Genomic DNA, 21,158 nt, shown 5'->3' on the forward strand with positions numbered 1-21,158 from the left:
ACATAGGAGCAGTTTGTATGTGCTTTTGGAAATGCTAATAGCTCCTAAGGTACCAGTCTTGCCTCCTCCCTTCATCCTTACAAAATCCCCTCTCCCAGAGCGGGACTTAACTGTGCTGGGAGGTGCTACAGAGGGTTAAGCCGGTAAATGGAATAGTTTTCTGATGAAATGTGAGTCTGGAGTATTTTTTTTTTCTAAAATACGTCTGAGCTCCCTGATTAAAGAGCATAAAATTGATTTTTTTTTCTTGTAGTTTTAATTTCTCTAAATTGGAGGCCGTATGTGAGAGCAATGGAAACAGTTAAGTGCGCGTTGGCATTGTCTCCTGTGGAGTGAATGCAAGGCTCCCTCATTGACTGGTTAATGGCACAGGCTCTTTTGATTTGTCATTCTAAGCACTCCGTACATTTTTTCCCCTTGAAAACCTACTAAATTTGTGCCAGGAAGAAATTGCATTTGGGAGATGATGAAGCCATGCCGTTGAAACATATATACAAGCATGCGTGATTTATAATTGCTTAAATTGCTTCCCATTAACTGATGGGGGGTACAGCGCACTTAGCTTTCTCTTTTGTGAAGATGATTTTGTTAACAGGTTCGGAGGTTGGGATATCACCAGAGTTTAGATGGGGAAATGATCAGGAAATTTTTTGCTAGTGATTCAGGTAAGTGACCAGAGAGGCCCAGATTAAGGCAGTGCTGCACCATCGTGTATCTGGAGAAGAGAGGGAAGAGTTTAACTTTTTAATAAATTAACCAAGATTCAAGATTATTTTTTCTGACTTTTGAAATACATTATTTGTATAATTCAGTATATTATATAATATGATACAATATATTATTGTTAGCTGCAGTCACCCCACTGTGCAGGGGTTCACCAGAACCCCATTTCTGCCTCACTGTACTTACCTCTCCCAACCTCATTCCTTCTGGCCTTTGAGAATGACCAGTCTACTCTCAATTCTAATGATAGAGACTTTTTTAGACTATGCACAAATGCAAGAGCAGATGGTATTTGTTTTCTGTGCTTGGCTTTCTATAACACAATGGCAGTTCCATCCATGTTGCTGCAAGTCACAGTATTCATTTTGTAGCTGAACACTATATATTCTGTTGTATATATGTGCCACATTTTAATCCACTTGCCATTGGCTGACAGTAGGTGGTGTATATCTCTATTTATTGTGAATAGTGCTGCAGTGAGTGTAGGGTGCATGTGCCTCCTGCACTTGGCTGCATTCTCCTAGGTGTGGACTTATCTTGGTGGCTAGCAGTTTCCCTTTTAAGCTTTTGAGAACCTTCAGTACCGATTTACATCCCCAGGAGTTGTAAAGGTTCTTTCTCTTCACATCCTTGTCAGCACTTCTTGTTAGTCTTTTTACAATTGCCATTTTTAGTAGGGCAAGGTAAGGTGATATCTCATTAATCTCTTGATTTGCATTTCCTAGGTAGTTAGTGCTATGGAGTGATTATACCTGTTGACTTCTTTATATCATTTCTTTATATAAGTCCATTGCCCATTTTTTATACTGGGTGCATTTTTGCTATTGTGCTTTGGAGTCATGTACATGACCTTCTGTCAGCACTTTGATCAGATAGGTCATTTTCAAACTTGTAGTCCCATTGTGGAAGTTGTCTCTGCTCTTTACTGATTTTTATTACTGTGAAGAACCTTTCAGATTCTATGTAAGCGTGCTTGTATACTTTTGGTTTTATTTCCTGGGCTTTGAGGCTTTGAGAGGCTTCTCCCAGACAATTCTTACCCAGTACAGTGTCCTGAAGGCACTCTCTCTCTGTGTTTTCTCTTAGTGTGTAGTTTAGCCATATTACATCTTACATATAAGTCCTCTATCCATTTTGAGTAGATTTTTGTGAACTGACAAACCAGAGCCTCGTGATATTCTTCTGTATGTGGGGATGACTTTTCCCAGCACCACTTATTGGAAAAGTCCATCCTTCTTTCTTCAAGGCCAGGTCTTCATGTACTTGTTAAGTCAACTGGCCATAGACATGTTTTCTTTCTGTTCTCCTCTAACGCTCTGTTTTTCCATGCTATTGATCGCTACAACATACTAGTGTATTTTGAAATTATACAGTGTAATTCAATGTGCTCAGCTCCTTTTTGCCCAAGATAACCATGATATTTGACAATTTTTGTCGTTCTTTAAACATTTTAGGAGTTTTTAGTAGTTCATTGATGAATATCATGGGTATTTGGATAAGGATTGCACTGAATCTGAAGATTGTTTGGGCTATTATGGGCTTTTAAACAATAGTAATTCTTCTAATTCATGAACATGGAATGTCTCTCTAGTTTTGTAGTTTTTAATCATAAAGTAATGATAACTATTTGAGGACCTGGATATATTTCACCTGATTAAACATAGCATGGACCTTATCAATATTTACAAGTTCTGTGTTTTTATCTAATAGTTAAAAATGAAAGGAAAACCAGGTGTAGTGGCACACACCCTAATCTGAGTACTTGAGCACCAAAGGCCTCTGTGATTTTGAGGCCAGTCTGTTCTACATAGCAAGATCCTGGCCAGCCTAGATACTAAGACCCTGTCTTAAAGATAAGATAAAATGCCAGGTGGAGGTGCCACACACCATTGATCCCAGCATTTTTGTGATTACAAGTCCAATCTAGTCTACAGAGCTACTTCCAGGACAGCCAAGGCTACACACACACACACACACACACACACACACACACACACACACAGACAGAGAGAGAGAGAGAGAGAGAGAGAGAGAGAGAGAGAGAGAGAGAGAGACTCATAAACATGTCTCAAAACAGACTAAAGATAAAAATTAAAGTAAGAAATTATTTAGGATGATTGTTGATATATTAATTTGAAGTGTGAAGTATAGGATTTGTGTGGCATATTGAGATTTAAGAGTGGACTTGTGACATCATTGTACTGCTGAAATATATAAGACAGTTTCAGATTGTTCCCTCATTCTTTTTGTCAATTTCACTGGGTCTAAAATTGCAAATAGAAAAGTACTTGATATTTTTTTTCTTCCTTAAAACCCTGCAAATTCTCATTTCTTTAGGCTAATGCTATTTTTATATTTATACAACACTATAAGGCAATGATCGAAACAACCCAGTTATCATTCTGCGGTTGAGTGTGTGAGCTCTGAGTGGGTAGGTACGGCTGCTGCTCTCTACAAAACTGCATTCAAGGTGTCAATCATGTTGCAGGTTACTCAAGATAGAATATAGGGGAATCTGCTACCAAGCTCACTTAGATGGTAGCAGAGACCACGTGGGCCTATTCAAAAGGCTGCTAGTACCGTGTCAGTTGACGTTCCCCAGAGTGAGATCTGTGGATGAGTGAGAGCACCCAAGACAGAGCCACAAATCTGGGAGTGACAGCATGCTACTGTCCCTATAAACTGCTTGTCAGGGAGGCAGCCGAATCCCCCACTAGAGTGCTGAAGCCTGTGGAAGTTGAGGTAACTGCGGCCTTTTCAGGGCTTGCTTACCATGCATAGCTGGCGTCGTCTGGACCCAATTACCCATCTCTCCAGGGTCATGTCCTGCCAGTCTTCCATTCATAGTAGATTCGAGATGGACCATAATTCCTGGTTTCTAACATGTTCTCTTTTGCCTCCAGACACAAAGTGAGGTTTTTGTTTGTTTGTTTGGTTGGTTTTGTTTTTCCCTTCACCGGGTTAACTCACAGGTGTATTTGTAGATTTCAGCTGCGGCAGCCCTCGGACTTCTGCAAGAGGCATTCTCTTACTACTCTTTCCCAGCTCCCCAAATTAGAGTCAGAACCCCTTTCTCCATCAGTTATTGCATGTAGCCCCAATTACAGGCACCAAGAGCGCTGCGTTTTAACTTGCACACCTTTTATGACTTGTGCTTTGACACATTAGGTACTTAACTGTTGAGTGAATGACTGCATGACTGCCCCAAGCAGAAGGCAGGCGTATGTCGGTACAGTTGGTTAATCTTGGCTGCCAGGTTGACATATCTCCACTCAGGAACTGCCTTCATCTGCCTGGCCTGGGACCACACCTGTGGAGAGATTTTCTTGATTGCTGACTGATACAGGAAAGGTCCATCCTATTAAGTGTGTCGCCATCCCTGGGCAGGTGGTCCTGGGCTGAAGTAGAAAGGGAGCTGGGCAAGCCAGCAAGCAGTGTTTCTTCGTGCTCTCAGCTTCAGTTCCTGCCTCCAGGTTCCTGACTTGAGCTCCTGTTCTGACTCCCCTTCATGATGAACACTGACATTAAGCTGAAATGGACCCTCTCCTCCACAGCGTGTTTTGGTCCATATTTTATCACAGCGGCAGAAAACAAACCAAAATAGTAAGCTGTGAATCTCATGCATGGATTTGTCAGGAGTTACCACATTATTCCTAAATACATTTTTCTGATTCTGGTCTTGAGTCTGTTGATTTATGGGGAAAAGTAAGCCCGATTTCTGTTTCGCGAAACTTAGTTTATTTATTCCTGAATACATTTTATCGAGTTGGGTCTTAAGGGGGAAAAGAAAGCCTGGTTTCTGTTTTGTGTAACTTTATTTTATTTATTTTTACTTAATATATAAAGCTGTGCCGTAGATTTAAGCAAAGCGGCTGTGTGAGTGGAAGTTGGTTCCTGTTTTGGCTTAAGCTATAGCAGTTTGTTTTGAAAGTTGATGATGAGTTAAAGGTCAGGAAAAGTTTGCTTGAGCATGATGTACTCACCATCAATGCTGGCACAGGCTTTGGCTTATTACATTTTTGCTTTTGACTCTCCATTTCTTCCAATCAATATGAGTAACTGCCTTCAGGAAAAAAAAAGATAGTTTGTAAATTATTGATTTGTCTGTTTGAGACAGAGTGTCTCTGAATGTAGCGCTGGCTGCCCTGGAACTCAGAGCATTAAGTTGTACTTGCAGTTTTGAACTCCAAGACCCACCTGCCCTTCCCTCCCAAAGTGCTGAGACTAAAGGTGTGGGACACCACACCTAACATGCTTGCACATTCTAATGCAACAGAGGACACTTTTGTCTCCATTTCCCAAAGAGGTAACCCCTTTAGTAGAAAAATCAAGATGCCAATGAGCTACCCTCTCTGGCCTGACTCAGCTCTTGTGGGGTGGGGTATCCCTATCAGCTTAAGATTCTGAAGTTCAGAGGAAGTCTTCAGGATGAGCCCATGATGCCTCAAGTGAGTGCGTTTGTGCTGTTATTTAGTGATTCTCCATGAAATAAGTAAAATTTAGGAGGCAAAATAATATTTCATGAGGCCAATTTTATTTAGTTTGAGGTCATGACCTTTAAGCATGTATTTTGAACTTCTTATATTAAAATTTTTTATGAAAAGATAAAGGATGCACTGAACATGGGGAAAGCATCTCATATTCTCAGTTTCATGAGACTTGTGGAATTATGCACGTCTTCTTTCTTTAGTTTAGGATGGTGTACTATTTTTAGTCAGGAGATGAATGATGAAATGGGGCAGCAAAAAGAAAATACTTTAACTTCATTAAGGAGTTGTTCTCACCCTGGTAATTTCCTCCATTTCTCTCTGCCCTAGTCTCTGGCTCCATGTAGCCATGGGGTCTCTCATAGGAACTCAGCAGCTGTACTCAAAGCAGGGGTTCCAGGCACCTACCTTATTGGACTCTCAAATTGTATTTGGTTACTTTTATTTCCCTTTGTCTTTGACCATCCTGTCCTTTTTTATGTTCAGCCTCCTTGGGGGTTTCATAATAACTCATTCTTTCTCTCTACCACTGACTGCTTGCCTTATCCCTGAGCTAGAACCATTTCTTTTCAGCTGGCCTCTTTAGTTGTTTTCCCAACTCCATGAAAATCTAATATATCTTGATACTAATTTTTCCTTGGTCTACAATAGACCCTGTTATCTGTATTTATCTATGATCTGATTCTGAAAACTTTAAATCTCTAACTTAGATGCTTTAGTCTCATTCATTCAATACTCGATCTCTGTAGGCACTAGTTTTTTTAAAGACTCTATTTAATTTGGGGTCTTTATTCCTCTACCTCCCTCCCAACACCTCAATCTTAGGTAAGAGAGAAGGAAGGTTTAGAAGGAACAGGGGATATAGACCTCTTTAGACTTAATTCCAGCTGGCTAAGATCACCAGGTTCTTTGGGAAAATACCAGTCTCAGTCTCAGGATATCCAGCATTCCAGCAGAACCAGCAGCCTCCTTTATTGTCTGTCTGTCTCCTTGAAGTGTCTTCCAATCATCCTTTCCCCTCTCAGGGCTCTGGTATTTATACCCTCACAGAGTCCTCAAAATTAAACTATCTGCAGCTTGCAAAGGCCATGCCCCTGCTATCAGCTGTGGCTAAACTAAAACAGTTCCATATCCCAAACTTAGGGCTAAAACAAAAACCATTTACATAACATAACTGAGTTTTTAAAGAAAGCAAAACTTCTCCCTACCCCCTCTCTCGTTCTCTCTCTCTTTTCCTTTCCCATTCCCTTTCACCTTTCTCCACTCTTTTAAGACAGGATCTCACTAAGTAGCCCTGGTTACTTGCTGTGTAAATCAGTCTGTTCTCAAACTCATAGCAGTTCTCTTGCCCCTGCTGTATGAGTTCTGGAATTCTAGGTGTGTTTCACAACCCTTGGCTTTACCTCAGATTTTTTTCCAGTTTATATACTTATATTTCTCAGTCTATTGACTTGAGTTTTTTTTTTTAATTAGAAGTACCTCACACTTCCACACTGCTTGTCCTCTGCCACCTTGTACTCATCTCAGTTGATAGGTCCATCATTTGCTTCTCTCTTTGAGCCTAGAATCTGTCTTTCCCATCACCTCTTCTTCCTTTCCAGTCACCAAGACCAGGTGATTGTATTTTCTAAGGATGGGGTTCTTATTCTTTTTTTTTTCCAAGTAGCCAATGGCTATGGCATGCTTATAAACTTCATAAGAGTGCCAGTGATTCTCAGGGGAGAAAAGAGGTATGTTTCTTAAGGCAGAAGCCTCAGAGGGAGGGGGGTGGGGTTATGTGTAGTCTGGAACAGGTCTCTTTCTGTTTCTAGTGGACTCCAGAAGTGAACATCTCAGTCGTAAGCATTGTATAAGTCAATTGTTCTCACTCTCATGATGCTACTGCTTCCTGTGGTCCCGGATCGGTTTTCTCTGTGACACAGGGATACCGTCCTGCCTTCGGTCCTTCTATTTTCTATCAAGCTCTCGGGGCAATTATCTAATATTAAAAACTTATTGTCTCCTACATACGGCTCTTAGGCATGCCTCATTACCCATCAGAGAAATCAAAGTAGTTCTTCTACAATCTGGCCCCTCTCTGGTTCTCTGCCCTTCATTTACTCTGTAGCCATGTGGAATTTGTCATGCCTTTGCACGCCTTGCTTTCCCCATCTTCACGTTTCTCCATGTCTCATGTTTCCCTTTCTTTGTTTTTCACCTGGCTTACTGTTGTTTATCATTGTGTACTTTACTCACATCCCATAGTCACCCCAGGAAGCATTCCATATGGTCCTACTCAGTTCAGTGGAAATCTCATTTACTCTTGCTGTGTTCTACTGCTGTAATGCAGTCTTCTCTAATTTTCCTAGGTGAGAATAATTTTGAGGTTGAGGATCATGTCTTGTCATCTTTGCTTCGGTCCTTGAATGTTTCTAGGCATTCACAGAGGAAAACTGAGTCAGTAAGAAGGTATCTATCCAGTCACATAAATTTAAGAGGTGCTAGAGAGATAGCTCAGGAGTTAAGAGCATTTGTTACTCTTCCAGAGGGCCTGGGTTGGTTCCCAGTATCCACAACCACCTGCAATTCTCATTTCAGAGGATCTGATAGTCTCCTGGCCTCCATGGGTACCAGGTATGAGCAAGCACATAGCAGATACATAATATACTGGCTAAACACTCATACATATAAAAATTAAAAATAGTATTTATTGAGTGCTTACCCTGTGCCAAAGTTATCATGCTCATTGTGTTATAATGATATTTATTAAAAGTAGTTCTTGTGACTACAGATGTTCTATTCTATTGCTATTGCTGCATTAACCTGATAACCTGTTATTTTGAAGAACATTTTGGCAAGGAAAAGAGATTTTTTGATAAACAGTGAACAAATCATGCTTTTTCCTGATGAACAGTTCAACTTCTCTTTTTTTTTCTTTCTTGTTTTCTTACTATGGATTAAAAAAATACTATCTGTTTTGCCACGTATTTCCTGAGATATAAATATTTTCATTATCATTACTTTGAACCTCATCTGTGGTAGATATTGTACGTTGAGATTAAGAAATGATGGTGCGACTCTACACCCCATCCTACAAATCAAAGCTAACAGTCAATAAAGAGGCTAGTGAACTAAACAGACTACTCTCAAAAGAAGAAACATGAATGGCCAAAAAAATTATTTTTTGAAACTGTTAAACATCCTTAGCTTTTAGAGATATGCAAGTTAAATTATCTTGAGATTCATCTCACCCCAGTAGAATGGCTATCATTAGGAAAAAAGCAGCAAGTGCTGGAGAGGCCATGAGGCCAAGGGACCCTTGTTTATTTTTGGTGGCGTGTGAACTGCTGCAGCCAGTATGGAAGCCAGTATGGCAGCTTCTCAATACATTAGAATTACTTTGGTACTCCTGGGCATATCCTACCACGGGGATACTTCTACATCAGTGCCCATTGCTGCTCTATTTACAAGAGCGAGGAGGGGGAAACAGCCTAGACGCCCATCAACTGATGAACGGATAACGAAAATGTGGTCCATATGCACAATGGTATTTTATTCGGCTGTAAGGAATAATGAAATTATGGGATTTGCAGGAAAATGGATGGCTCTGGAAAGTGTTAAGTGAGGTAACTCAGACTCAGAAAGGCAAATCCTATGTTTTCTTTCATATGCAGATCTTAGGTCCTGATTTATATCTAGGTACATATATGTAGTATGGGTGTAGCTCTAACCTGTTAAACTAGACACGGGAAAAGACGGAAAATAAGCTTTGAGAAAGTGGGGGAGCAGTAGAGCATGGGAGCGGGAAGGAGGTTACAAATAAATGAATGAGGAAAGAAGGGAGGATGGCAGTGACAGGGAGGTGGTGTTGGGGCTGGCCAGGCAGCTCAGTCCAAAATGGGCTGTTCAGTGAGGAGCTGAGTCTAATCCCCAGAAACCATCTGAAAAAGCTGAGTGTGGTGGCTTGTGCTTGTCAGGCTGGTACCAGCGATACGGAGACAGGACGCTGACTCACTGACCAGTCCAACCTAGTAGGCAGGCCGCAGGTCCCAGTGAGAGCCAGGCTCAGAAAGTCACCAGAAGGGCTCAGGCTTCCTCATCAGTGTGGCCTGTTCTGTGGAATAATTGATAGTCTTTTGCGCCAGAGAAGTCATTATGTTATTTTCCCTCAGAATTTCAGCCTCTATAATGTCCCACAATTTGTTTGCTGCATATTCATATGCTAATGCATCAGGAAGGATAACATGTGTCCTACTGACCCAGCTCTGATACACTAGCATCAGGCATCTGCCCAGGGCTTGGGATGGACCCCAAGGCTGAGCCCACTGCGCCTGGGCTCAGAGTAATCATAGCACATAATCACCATTGTGGCATATTTTACCTACAGTAATTATGATTTCTCCTTTCTGAACATTCTTGTGGTATCTCACTTTTTTCTTTTTAGTTTTAGAGAAAACTGTAGAACATATTAAATGCAAGTACAATTAGTAATATTTGAGTGAAAAGTTACAGAAAGTATAGAAATTACTTGAAAAAATAAGGCACAACTAACTTAAGTAAATAGCACACACATACACACATGCACACATGCATGCACACACTGTATTTCATGGACTCTTGAGCCTGGCTGTGCGTCAGAGTCATGTGAAGACCTTTTATGAAATGTTTGACCCAAGTTGTCTTTAGTTGTGTTACAGTAGACTCTGCAGGCTTGGGATCTGTTGTGAGGTCATCTCAGCATGGATAGTCTTAGCGTTCCCTGCTCTGCTTCATGTGTTGTCATAGCACAGCACTCTCTTACCATGGCCTCCATGTTTGGAAAGCAGTACCTGGCTCAATGCTGAGATCCAGGGGAATCTCAGACATCCACCTCTCTAGTTCTCTCATTCCGTGATGGACTAGACAACCAAGAATCCCCTCATGTCAGCACTGTGAAGTTTCTTTGACTGACCCCCTGTTCCTGATGCCTACTGCCAAGTCACGATCCTCCCTACCTCGGTATGTCCAGAAAGATGACAGCCTAGCCATGCTTGGGTCCCTTAGCATGAATGCCCCCAGCTCACAAGTGAGGGTGGAAGTTTCCAGGCAGGACTAACCACATAACCACAGGGATTCAAGTCTCTCTTAGGTACAGAGGAGCCAAACTCCATTTGGAAGAGCACTAATTGATCTTGAGGGTGGGGGTTTGAGGGAGGGGAGCAGATAAAAAAAAATATTTGAAGGAGTAAGGACTACTTAGTTGCTAAAATAAAATACAGCATTTCTTAGGATTCCAGAGGGAGCACACCGGGGAGCTATTCTGCCATTTCTCATCACTATTTGACAATTTTGATTCTATTTCAGGTTCTTTATACAAGATTTAAAAATAGCTCCAGAGAATGACATGTGAACTGTGCTCTGCTTTGCCTCCCTTTCGTTTACACTGTGTCGGAAACCTTTCTATTTAAGTTGGCTGTGTATACAGAAGCTGTATTGTATACCGTTCTCGACTCAGATGCCAGTGATGACCACGTCTCCACCACGTCTCTATGCTAACTGCCTACACATCACACGGAGATACATAATGCAAGCACACAAAGGCTCACATGGAAGGAGTAATAGGTACTCTCGGCCCCCAAGTAATTTTCAGACCATTGAGACCCCACACCAGCCCCCGAGATAGGTTGTAGTCTCCCCCGTCTCTTTTCTTTTACTCATCAGGCCTTCCTTTGAGCTGACTTGTCTGGAACCAGCCAACTAATAAAAGAAAAAACTGTGCCGATGTGTTTCACAAACTGAGTCCTTCTGACTTCAAGCTTCTGTTCCAGCCAGAGGTCACAGGTGCCCGAGTTGCTTCCCTTCCCTTCTGCATATCAGAAAATCTCAAGTCTTCTCAGAAGACTTCAGCTTATGTCAAATTAACAGGAAAGTGACCAGGACAAGAGCTCACGATATGGCCATAAGATATTCTTGTGTTTTTAAATACCAGGATGGTATTTTATTATACTGTCTTGTCTTCAGTGAAGAAGTTAAGATATGAACCGCATGGTTGGCAAATGCATTCTCATTCCTTGGCATTTTTGCTAGTGTAGTTAAAAATGAATTAAGCTTGTTGCTAATGACAGTTTTTGTTGAGAAAGAAGGTCAACATTTGTCCACAAAGAATGTTTTTCATCCTGGATTAAGAAATAGTAAAGCCTGACGTGGTGGCCTGTAATCCCAGCGTGTGGGGAGGCAGAGGCAGGCACGGCTCTGTGAGTTCAAGGCCAACCTGTTCTACAAAGAACAGCCAAGGCTACACAGAGAAACCCTGTCTTGAACTCCCCTCCCCAAAAAAAAAGAAGAAAGAAAAAAGAAATAGTGAAATAATTAAAAAGTTTCCAAGTGTTACATCCCCAGAGAACACTGTAGTGCAACGAAGCCATAGGGAATAGTTAGGCAGCCTGGGATTGAATCATTTCAAGTGGAGGTTGTACTGAGTTGAGGCTTTATTTGCCTCTTTACACATCTGTTGTTTGTTTGTCTTGTCTTATTGGTCTTCCAACTTCAAAAATAAGACCCAGGTCACTCCTTGCCTACAAGAACTGCTCCAATGCCTGCAGCTAACTTCAGTGGGGAGAACCCAGGCATTCCAAGTGCTGAAGCTGATAATGAGGTGATAATGAGGTGATGAGGCAACATCTGTCCTGTCAACAACTGCCCTTTCTCAGCCTGTGACTGTGGCCATACAAGCTTTACCATTAGGAACATAGAAAAGAGGGGCCAGGAGCTCCACAAGGAGACCAGTGGAACCAACAAATCCAGGCAGAGGAGGGGGGCGGGGCTTGGTGAAGAGACTGATGCACCAACCAAGGACCATGCATGGTGAGGACCTAGACCCTATGCTGACATGTAGGAGGTAGGCAGCGCAGTCTCTTTGTGGGTCCCACAATAGGGGGAGTAGGAACTACTTCTGACATGGACTCTGGCCCCACACGTTGTTGATCACTTCCCCCTGGTGTGGCAGCCTTGCCAGGACACAGAGGAAGAGGATACAGGCAGTCTAGATGAGACTTGATAGGCTGAGGTCAGATGTCAGCGGAAGCGGGCTTCCCTTTCTGAGGTCTAGGGGAGGGAGGGAGGGTGGGATCAGGAGGCAATGAGGGGATAGGGCTACAATTGACATGTAAAGTGGATAAATTAAAAACATTTTTTAAATGACAAATGACCAAAATAAGAACCTAGAAAAATGAAGTGATCGTTTGTAGTTTTAGAATCTAGAAATATTTTGTGTAAAAAGATTTCTTGGGGCTGGTGAGCTCATTTAATTGGTAAAGTGTTTGAACAGCAGCTTATGAAGCCCTGAATTTTGACTGCCACCACTCGCATAAAAAGGTGTGCATGGTGGGGTGTGCTTGGAGTCCTAGTTCTGGGGTTGTAGAGACAGATCCATGGGATTCACAGGCAACACAGCGTAGTGTAACAGGCAATTTACAGTTTCAGCGAGAGACTTTGACTTAAAAGATATGGCAGATGACTTCTGAGGAACCATACTGAAGTTGACCTCTGATGTGTGTGTGTGTGGGGGGGGGCACGGGCAGGGGGGACGGGGAGTGCAGTGCAAGAAGAAATGATGTATTAACATTGCCTATCTTAACGTTGAGTGTTGAAAAGTCATTCAGAGCTAATTTAGACAGAATATAAAAATACACTTCATTGAAAGAAATTGGGTGTTCAGCATCCTGCCAGCTGTGCTTGCTACTCAGTTCTTGTGATACAGAAGTGTTATTTCCTGAGAAGGCTATTTTCCCTCCATCTATAGGTAAGCCTATGTATTAATCAGACTGTTTGCATTGTGGCGATTGCCTTGGGGAAAAGTCCTTATATTCCTTAGTGGTGCTTTACCATCAGCGGTGTTTCCCTGAGGGACAGCAGGTTTTTACTCCCCACATACACACTGTAGGGATAGAATGTAATTTTGTACATCTTTTAATAATTCTTAGCAAAAGACTGTCCCACACAGACACAGGTTATACTAGAAAGGAAAATGCTGCGAAGTGAGATTGTATCTTACGTACATTCCTAATTTCCTCTGTGGTTAGATCAGAAGGAGAATGTTGGCCCTTCTCCCCTGTTGTGTTCTAAATGCCGTGAGTCGGTTGAACACAGGAGGCAAGGAGGTGTAGGATAGTCAGCCATGCATTAAAACAAGTAAATGTACCCAGAGCTAGCCCGACTGAGTAAAAAGGGAGAAACTGGATACGCATGACTGTATGTATGCTATCTTGCGGTTTTTCTATCCAAAGAAAGAGGGCAAATGTGTGATTATTTTTTAATAACAACACTGATAACACATTATCAGCAGTATGTTTCTGTGAGTTGGTTATTTAATTTTGAGCAGAAATCTTTCTTTTTCACCTATTAGGATAACTCAGTGTGAGAGATGGGACATTTTGTATTTGCTGTGGGGTACCTGCTGTCGAATGAAACTTTGTTTTAAGGTCTGAGAACCCTTTCATTCCCTGTTAGGCATGAAAGCTCAGAAGATGGGATGAAAAAAGTGAGCCAGCGTTTCAGTGTTTCTTCATAAGCTCATGTTTTTTACATATGACATTCTTTTCTTGTTGTTGTTAGACCAGAAAAATAAAATGTTTATCATTAAGAAGAGGTTGCAGTCACAATGGAAAATTTCACAAACTCATGTATTTCAAACTTCTCCGTCAGAGGGTGATTACAGCTAATGATGTCCAGCAGCCGGAGTACGTCGTCCGCATAATTGCATGGTGCAACTGAACATCACATTGCAGGACATTCACTAAAACCTTGAATTTAAATGAGGGCAAAATGTAAAAGCCACATGGGAGAAGGGGATAAATAACTATCTCCATGCATAAAATTAAAAACAACAATTAAATAGGGAGCAGAGATGATGAACGCCACCATCTTGAACAATGTAAAATGCTGACTTTACAAATTGTGACCGCAGTGCTTGTAACACAATAAAAATAACCACTGAAGGCAGAGAGCCCTTGCAGATTTTTCCTTTTGTATTACAAGATCTGTCTTTTTGGGAAGAGGACATTGTCTGAGCTGCAAGTGGAAGGTTCTTAGTGTAAAATGGAAGCCTGGGGAGATGGGTTGAAATGGTTGCTGACTTTGTCCCTGTACCTGGAGACATGGATTCTGCTGTTTGCACGTGTTTTTTTCATAGGCTAATCTCGATCAGTAAACATGGGGCCTTTCAAAGTACAGAGGAACTTTTGGGGAGACTGAGGCAATCTGGGATGGCTATGGTAATCTGGATTGTGTCCAAGAACAACAGCTGGCCTCATCAAATGCCTTAAAATTGCAAACATATCATGGTTACTTACAAAAGCATGGAAATAATTTCATTTTTAATGTCAGTATTGCCAAGAGAATATGCTTTGTAAATTGTGAAATAGCTTATCTCTTGATCTCCAGTCCAAATATAAACATGTTATGACATTCCTTTTGTTGAATGGAAGTTAAAGATAATTTCTAGTTTGATTGCATCACCTGACCTCTATTTTTGGAAGAATTTAATCATATCAACATAATCATTTATTTATCCCCTTAACAAGCATTACTAGTGTGGTCCAGGACTTATTTCCTGGTTTAATATAGATCAGATTGTCTGATTTATATCATAATTAGGAGTCCTTTAGAAGAACATATTTAACTTATGTACCACCAGTTAATAGGTTATCAGAGAGGGAATAAACAGTTTTATTTGATGGAGTGACACTGGGCCTATCAACCGTGCTCAGAAGTAGTTGGCCGATATAAATCAGAATCCATGCTTTTTAGTGGAATTTAACTTCGCTTTTTGTCTTTGTGTCTTTGTGTTTGGTTGAGTAGGGAGGGAAGGGGAATCTTAGTGGAGCTGGAGCTGAGGATGAGAGAGAACAGTATACAAATCTGCTGTATGAACTGCTCAAACTATGGCACCAGCCAAGGACAATACGTGCAGTAAACTTCGAACCCCTACCCAGATCTAGCCAATGGACAGGACAGTCTCTATAGCTGAGTGGAGAGTAGGGTCTGACTTTCACACAAACTCTGGTGCCCCATGTTTGGCCATGTCCCCTGAATGGGGAGACCTGGTGGCACTTAGAAGAAGGATAGCAGGCTACCAAGAAGAGACTTGATACCCTATGAACATATACAGGGGGAGGAGGTCCCCTCAGTCACAGCCATAGGGGAGGGGAGTAAGGGGAAAATGGGAGGGAGGGAGGAATGGGAGGATGCAAGGGATGGGATAACAATTGAGATGCAATATGAATAAATTAATAAAATATATTAAAAAAAGAAATCCTCAAATGATAGCTTTTCAGATGGAAAGAATACTTATGAAAAATAAAAGGATACATCTAATAGAGTGATAGTGTTCCATCTGTGAAAGTTCTACAGACTGACATTTAAAGTAAACTTTTTAGGCAGGAACCCTTGTGTTACCAACACTAGCTTATTTTTTCAGGTAGTATTTGCTTTTTAAAGAGGGGTGACTTTACTGTAAGTGACAAGTTGTGTCTTTGAGTTCACCGTGCCTTAACCCTAAAATATATATGTCTGAGGGAGAAATTCATAGCCCTTACAGTGAAGTTAGCTGAAAATACGGATTACTTGTATAAGCTTCTATTGGATGAATATCAAGTCCCCAAGCTTTAGCTCTTAACATATAAGCCAACTGCAAAGAAAAAGCTTGTAGTCCACATGACCCACCCCGTTCATAGGGGTCAACTCATTTCTCAGGTCTGTCAAAGTGTGTGAATGCTCACCTTTATTTCTCTCCGTTCAGGGGTCACATTTTTCTTGTTTCTTAGTTGATTTAAAAGAATACTATTTGGTATATTTAAAATTTATTCATATTTGACTTTTTTTTCCTTATCCTTAATACATTGGCAGCCCTAAATGTTCCTCAGTTAGAATTGTGATTGGTTTCCTGTAGAAAGTTCTCTGGGTGTTCTTCACAGGCCCAAACTAAAGGTTGCCATAGTGACTTCCATACTAGAATATGCAAATGACGTCGTTCTTTGCTCTTCCTGTAGAAAAGGTTTAGCACCTTGAGCACAGCTCACCTTGTATCTACTTTCGATGTGAAATTTGTTTCCTTCTTTCCTTTCTAAGAAACTTAAATTTCATAACAACTTTAGGTCTGTAGCAAAACTAAAGGAGTTTCCACACAGCCTTCACTGAGAACCACTCAGGTTTTTCACTGCCTACACAGTTTGGCATTTCCAGAAGCTGTGCCTGAGGCGTCACATAATATGACTTTTCATTTACTTGGTAGCCTGCATTTAAGTCCTCTGTATGCCTTCTGGATTGACAGCTCATTTCTTCTTATGACTGAATACTATTTCATTGCCTGAATGGATCACAGTTTGCTTATTCATTCAGCTATTGAAGGACACTGTAGTGATTTACAGCTTTTTTCAACTATAGAAAAGCTGCTGTAAATATCCAGCATGCATATTTTTGTGTGTATATAAGTTTTCTGTCCCTTTGGGTAAAATATCACTCTCGGATTTAATGGTAAGAGTATGCTTATTGGTTTTATCAGAAACTGCTCAACTGTCTTTGAAAGTGGCCGTGCAGCTCCACGTTTCCACAGGCAGTGAGTGACTGAACATTCCTATTTGCTGCATGATATGCTATTGTTTGTTTTAAGATTTTGGATTTTGGCCATTTCAGCATATGTAGGGTAGTATCTCATCTGTTTTAAGTTGTGTCATGATAACGCCTTATGTATGATGCTGAACATCTTTTTGTATGCTGTCTTGCTATCTTCTTTGGTGGTGTATTTTCTTTTTGGTCTTTTGTTCCTCATTTTTTGGGGGGGTGTGTATCCATGTGCACATGTGTATGAATATGTTCATGTGGGTCTATGTGCCCATGTGTACATACATAGATAGAGACCAGAGGCAAATTTTGCATGCCATTCCTTAGGATGCTGTCCATGCTGTTGTTTTGAGGCACGGTCTCTCACTTGCCTGGCACTTGCCAACTATGCTGGCCAAAAAGTTCCAGGCATCAACCTGTTATCATCTCTCCAGTACTGAACTTAGAAGCGCATGCTCCCGAGGCCAGCTCTTTTAAGTAGGTTCCAGGGGTTGAACTCAGGCCCATATGCTTGTGTTGCCCGTACTGGTGGACCGAGCTGTCTTCCCAGTCTCTTTTTATTGATTTTTAATCAGGTCGTTCATCTTTTAACAGTAGAGTTTTGAGGTTCTTTGCATATTTTGGACAGCTGACTTTTATCATCTTTTTGCAAATGATTGCTGCCTATATATGGCTTGTTTTCTCATTCTCTATATGTTGTCTTTTATACAGAAAAAAATATGTTATTTCATGAATTTTGTGTTTGGTGTTGAATCTCAGAAGTTATCGTCAAATCCAAATCATCAATGTTGACAATATTGAATGTTCCTATCCATGAACATTGACTATTTTTCTACTTATTTAATTATTGGCTACCTTTTATTATTAAAGTTTCATGGATTTTCTTATATAAATATTAGGTTTAAACTTTTTTTTATGTAATGAGTGTTTTGTATGGCTGTATGTCTATACAGCACATACTTGCCTGGTGCCTATGGAGGTCAGAAGAGGTGTTAGGATAGTGCTGTTATGGAAGTTGTGAGCCACCATGTAGGTGCTGGGAACTGAACCCAGGGATTCTGCAAAAGCAACAAGTTCTCTTGAGCTCTGATCCATCTCTTCAACCCCATCTTATTAAAAATAAATCTTACATCTATTTTGTGAAGGCTACAACTAAATATTTTATTTTTGGGGTTATAAATGTTTTTTTCACTTCAAGTTCTTCCTTTTCTGTTGTTGATATGTAAAACTTTTTTATATCCTAGCTTTGTATCTACTGAATGTTACAAGAGCCTGTTGGTTTGTGGCTTTGCCTATTCATTCTTTCAGCTTTCCTGTATAATTGTGTTACCTGCAACCAAACACCACTGCAGTCTCCTCTGCTTTGCTCTTGTCTTCATCTAACGTCATTACCCAGGATTTTGATGCCAGCATTGGTGATGAGTAGCAAGTGGAGATACTTTGCCAAGCAAAGCTTTAGGCTTAGGAGAAAGCATAGCTAGTTATCACAGTGGGGGTTGGAGGCATCCCCTTCAGTGGCACAGGTGATAAGCTAAGAAGCTTTTACTCTTTTCTTGGTTTTTTTGGGGGGAGGTTTCTTAGGAATGTTGAGTCTCATCAGGTACCTATTATGACTTGACAGACATGATCGTGATCATGTGCTTGTTCCTTTTTAGCCTTACACTGTGATGGATTATATTGAGTATTTTAACCAATTAATGTAGTTTTAAACAATTTCATATATGTATATGTTGCCCCTTCTCTTATCTCGTCTGGTTTCCTTTTTCCCTACTTGGTGTTCCTTGCCATGGAAATTTTCTTGTGCTATAGTCCCATCACAGCTAAATTCAAAATGAGTCTTGGCCTCTTGGGGTTTCCATATTTAGTTGCCCCCGTCATGCACATGTCTCAGATCAGGGAAGCAGCGTGTTTGATGAGGTTGGCAACCTCACACTCTGACTACTTGCCAAAGTGGAATTACTGTGCATCATCGTGATAGTCTTGGGGAATGTGTCCGAGCATGGCTGACACGTTTGAGTTTCCAAGGCTACAGATGCGTTATGATAGCCTTGACTTTTCCACACTGCCCCTTCATTTACATGGCACATTCAACGCACTACTGCCCTCTCTGTCACCTCTCCTCCTGGAAAACAACGTTTTCTCAAAGCTTAGCTTGATGTCAGATCCTCCGGGATACCTTCTTTCAACCCTGTCCTTTCTTTCAAACTGATTGTTCATCCTAAGTCCATACTTCATAATTACTTGGCTTTGCAAGTACACAGTTTAATAAATCCTTGTGCTGAATTAGGAGCTTATTGATCTCAGGAACTGTGCCATTTATCTCCATACTGCCCATAGATGGTAGATGGTTTATTAGTTTTTAATGAACTCATAGAAACACTGTGTGTGTGTGTGTGTATATATATATATACATGCATTCATTTTGTTTTTCTTGTTATATCTTGTGATAAATGCAGAGATTATTGTTGTATTAAATTATCACAAATCCTATAAAAGGTGGGTTTTTTTATTTCTTAATATATTTGGATCTTAGTTTTGCCTTACTGTTGTCATGGTTACATTGATTTTATTACTAAAGAATAGATGTTGGTCATTATTGGTCACCTATTAAGCCTGTCCTTCAGAGAAGTGCTTACTATGTTTTCTCATTTCATGTTTATTCTGCCCTTATAAGATTGGTTTCATCATAGTCATCGTATAGTTGGGGAGCTAGAATGCAGGGTCATTAGTTGTGTAGTAGACTTAATTTTTTACTTGTTCACTGGCAGAGACAGGGATTTGGACTTTAGGTCCATCTCTTATTTAGAGCTCATGTTTTTATTCCTGCATATGTTGTCTCTCTTCGGATCCATATGGAAATGCTTATGGGATGTGTACTGCTTGTGAAGGGTCACCATAAGGACATCTTTTATGGAAACTGCATCAAAGTGGTGATTCATAGGATGGTTGACATAGTCACCAAGCTTCTTATTGCCCAATCTGCCATAAACAGCTATGTAATTTTAAATATGTTTGATGTTATGAGTGTCAACTAAACAATAACAGAATTAGCCATTTCACAAAGTATGCTGGCAGAAAAATAAACTCACCTCGGATGAGTGGACGAAGACAGCAAATGCCATAACAACACTAAAAGTTACATTTGCGGTCACACACACAAAACCCAGCATGCTAAGCCATCAAGACTGAGCTTTGTCTTTAAAAAACAAAACAAAACAAAAACAAAAAAACCCTCTTGTGTTCTTAGAGGATCACTTTCAAATTCCCTGAAAATGAGATGGTGCAGGTCTGCACAATGTCCAGGATACAGGGTCTGGTTTGCACATTTGTGACAAATCTCTTCTCTGGGCTGCAAAACAATTTGTTTCTGTCATCAGAGGGTTAAAGAAGTGGTTTTCTTCCTGTGTTGTGGAGAGGCTTTTTTTTTTCCCTCTCCCTGGGAGATCAGGGAAATGCATCAGAAAAGGAGATTATTCGCATTTGGCCTGTGCTACTAAAACAGCTGTTTGTTTTCCTCTCCTGATTTTGCTCTTCACCACTTAGGAAAGGAGTTGGGGAATGCCCCTCAGTACCTGCCACCCCAGCAGCAGGCAGGCTTCCGCTGAAGTGAAGGGGTCTCTGCCTCAAAGCTGAACTCGGTGGTCTGCCGTATAGGCTTTGTGGACAGTTGCCAGTTTTACAGAACGGCTAGAGTTCAGCAGGCTTTTGCTTTCTTGGCAGAGTTCCACGTCTGCGAGGCGTGGGATGAGAACAGGAGGGAGAGAGCGTAGACGATTGGGAGGGCTTTGCAGGGTGCGATGGAGGGGGAGGGCCTTCTGTCATGCGCAGCCCATCCTCCGCTCTGTTGTGATGGTTTTCTAGTTATAGCGAGCAACCATTTTGCCGTGGAAGCCCCCTCATTCTCCTGCTTTTTGTTTTTTTTAAAGAGCGTTTCCTTAATAATAAGGAAATATATCTCTATTAGTTTACTATAAATTTGCAAGATGCATACAGAAGATAAAAAATGAACTCTGATTTTTAAAAATAGATAACAATGTGGAAGGGGATGGACTAGTTTTCTCTACAGTTTATAAACTGACGTCGTGAAAGTCCGATGAATAGACTTCAAACAAAGATAAGCTGAGGGTATAGGAAGCTTTATTCTGTAATTCAGTGTGTTTATTGTGAAGGGCGAGTGTTAGCTTGGAGAAGGCACATATTCCTTGATGCATGTTAAGAAAAGTAGGCTGTGATCTGTGTCTTTAATACTGTCTGTTTCCCTGGAGAGGCAGTGGACCACTTCAGAACGTTGTGTTGGAGATGGGAAGATGACTCAGGCCATCTGTGAAAGCAGGGTTTATTACCCGTGTTCACTGATAGGCATGTACAGTG

At 40.9% G+C, this 21,158-nt stretch overlaps 1 protein-coding gene and 1 long non-coding RNA gene across 5 annotated transcripts in view; one reads left to right on the forward strand and one right to left on the reverse strand.

Moving 5' to 3' along the window:
- The window catches only part of COL25A1 (collagen type XXV alpha 1 chain), a 400,933-nt gene that overhangs the window by 128,196 nt on the left and 251,579 nt on the right, over nt 1–21,158 (forward strand). The window lies entirely within an intron of this gene.
- LOC311582822 lies at nt 596–16,107 on the reverse strand. 4 transcript variants are annotated; one of them, XR_014774253.1, is made up of 6 exons: nt 15,947–16,107; nt 9,218–9,303; nt 7,446–7,621; nt 4,707–4,786; nt 3,496–4,033; nt 596–715 (listed from the first exon to the last, which is right to left on the reverse strand). It is a non-coding gene; the product is annotated as an uncharacterized lncRNA (long non-coding RNA). The 4 variants fall into 4 exon arrangements; XR_014774255.1 differs by lacking the exon at nt 15,947–16,107 and having other exon boundaries at nt 3,496–3,734; nt 3,901–4,033; nt 9,218–9,492; XR_014774254.1 differs by lacking the exon at nt 15,947–16,107 and having other exon boundaries at nt 3,901–4,033; nt 9,218–9,492.

This window comes from Acomys minous, assembly GCF_964271855.1.
Source record: "Acomys minous genome assembly, chromosome: 14".
Classification (NCBI taxonomy): Eukaryota; Metazoa; Chordata; class Mammalia; order Rodentia; family Muridae; genus Acomys; species Acomys minous.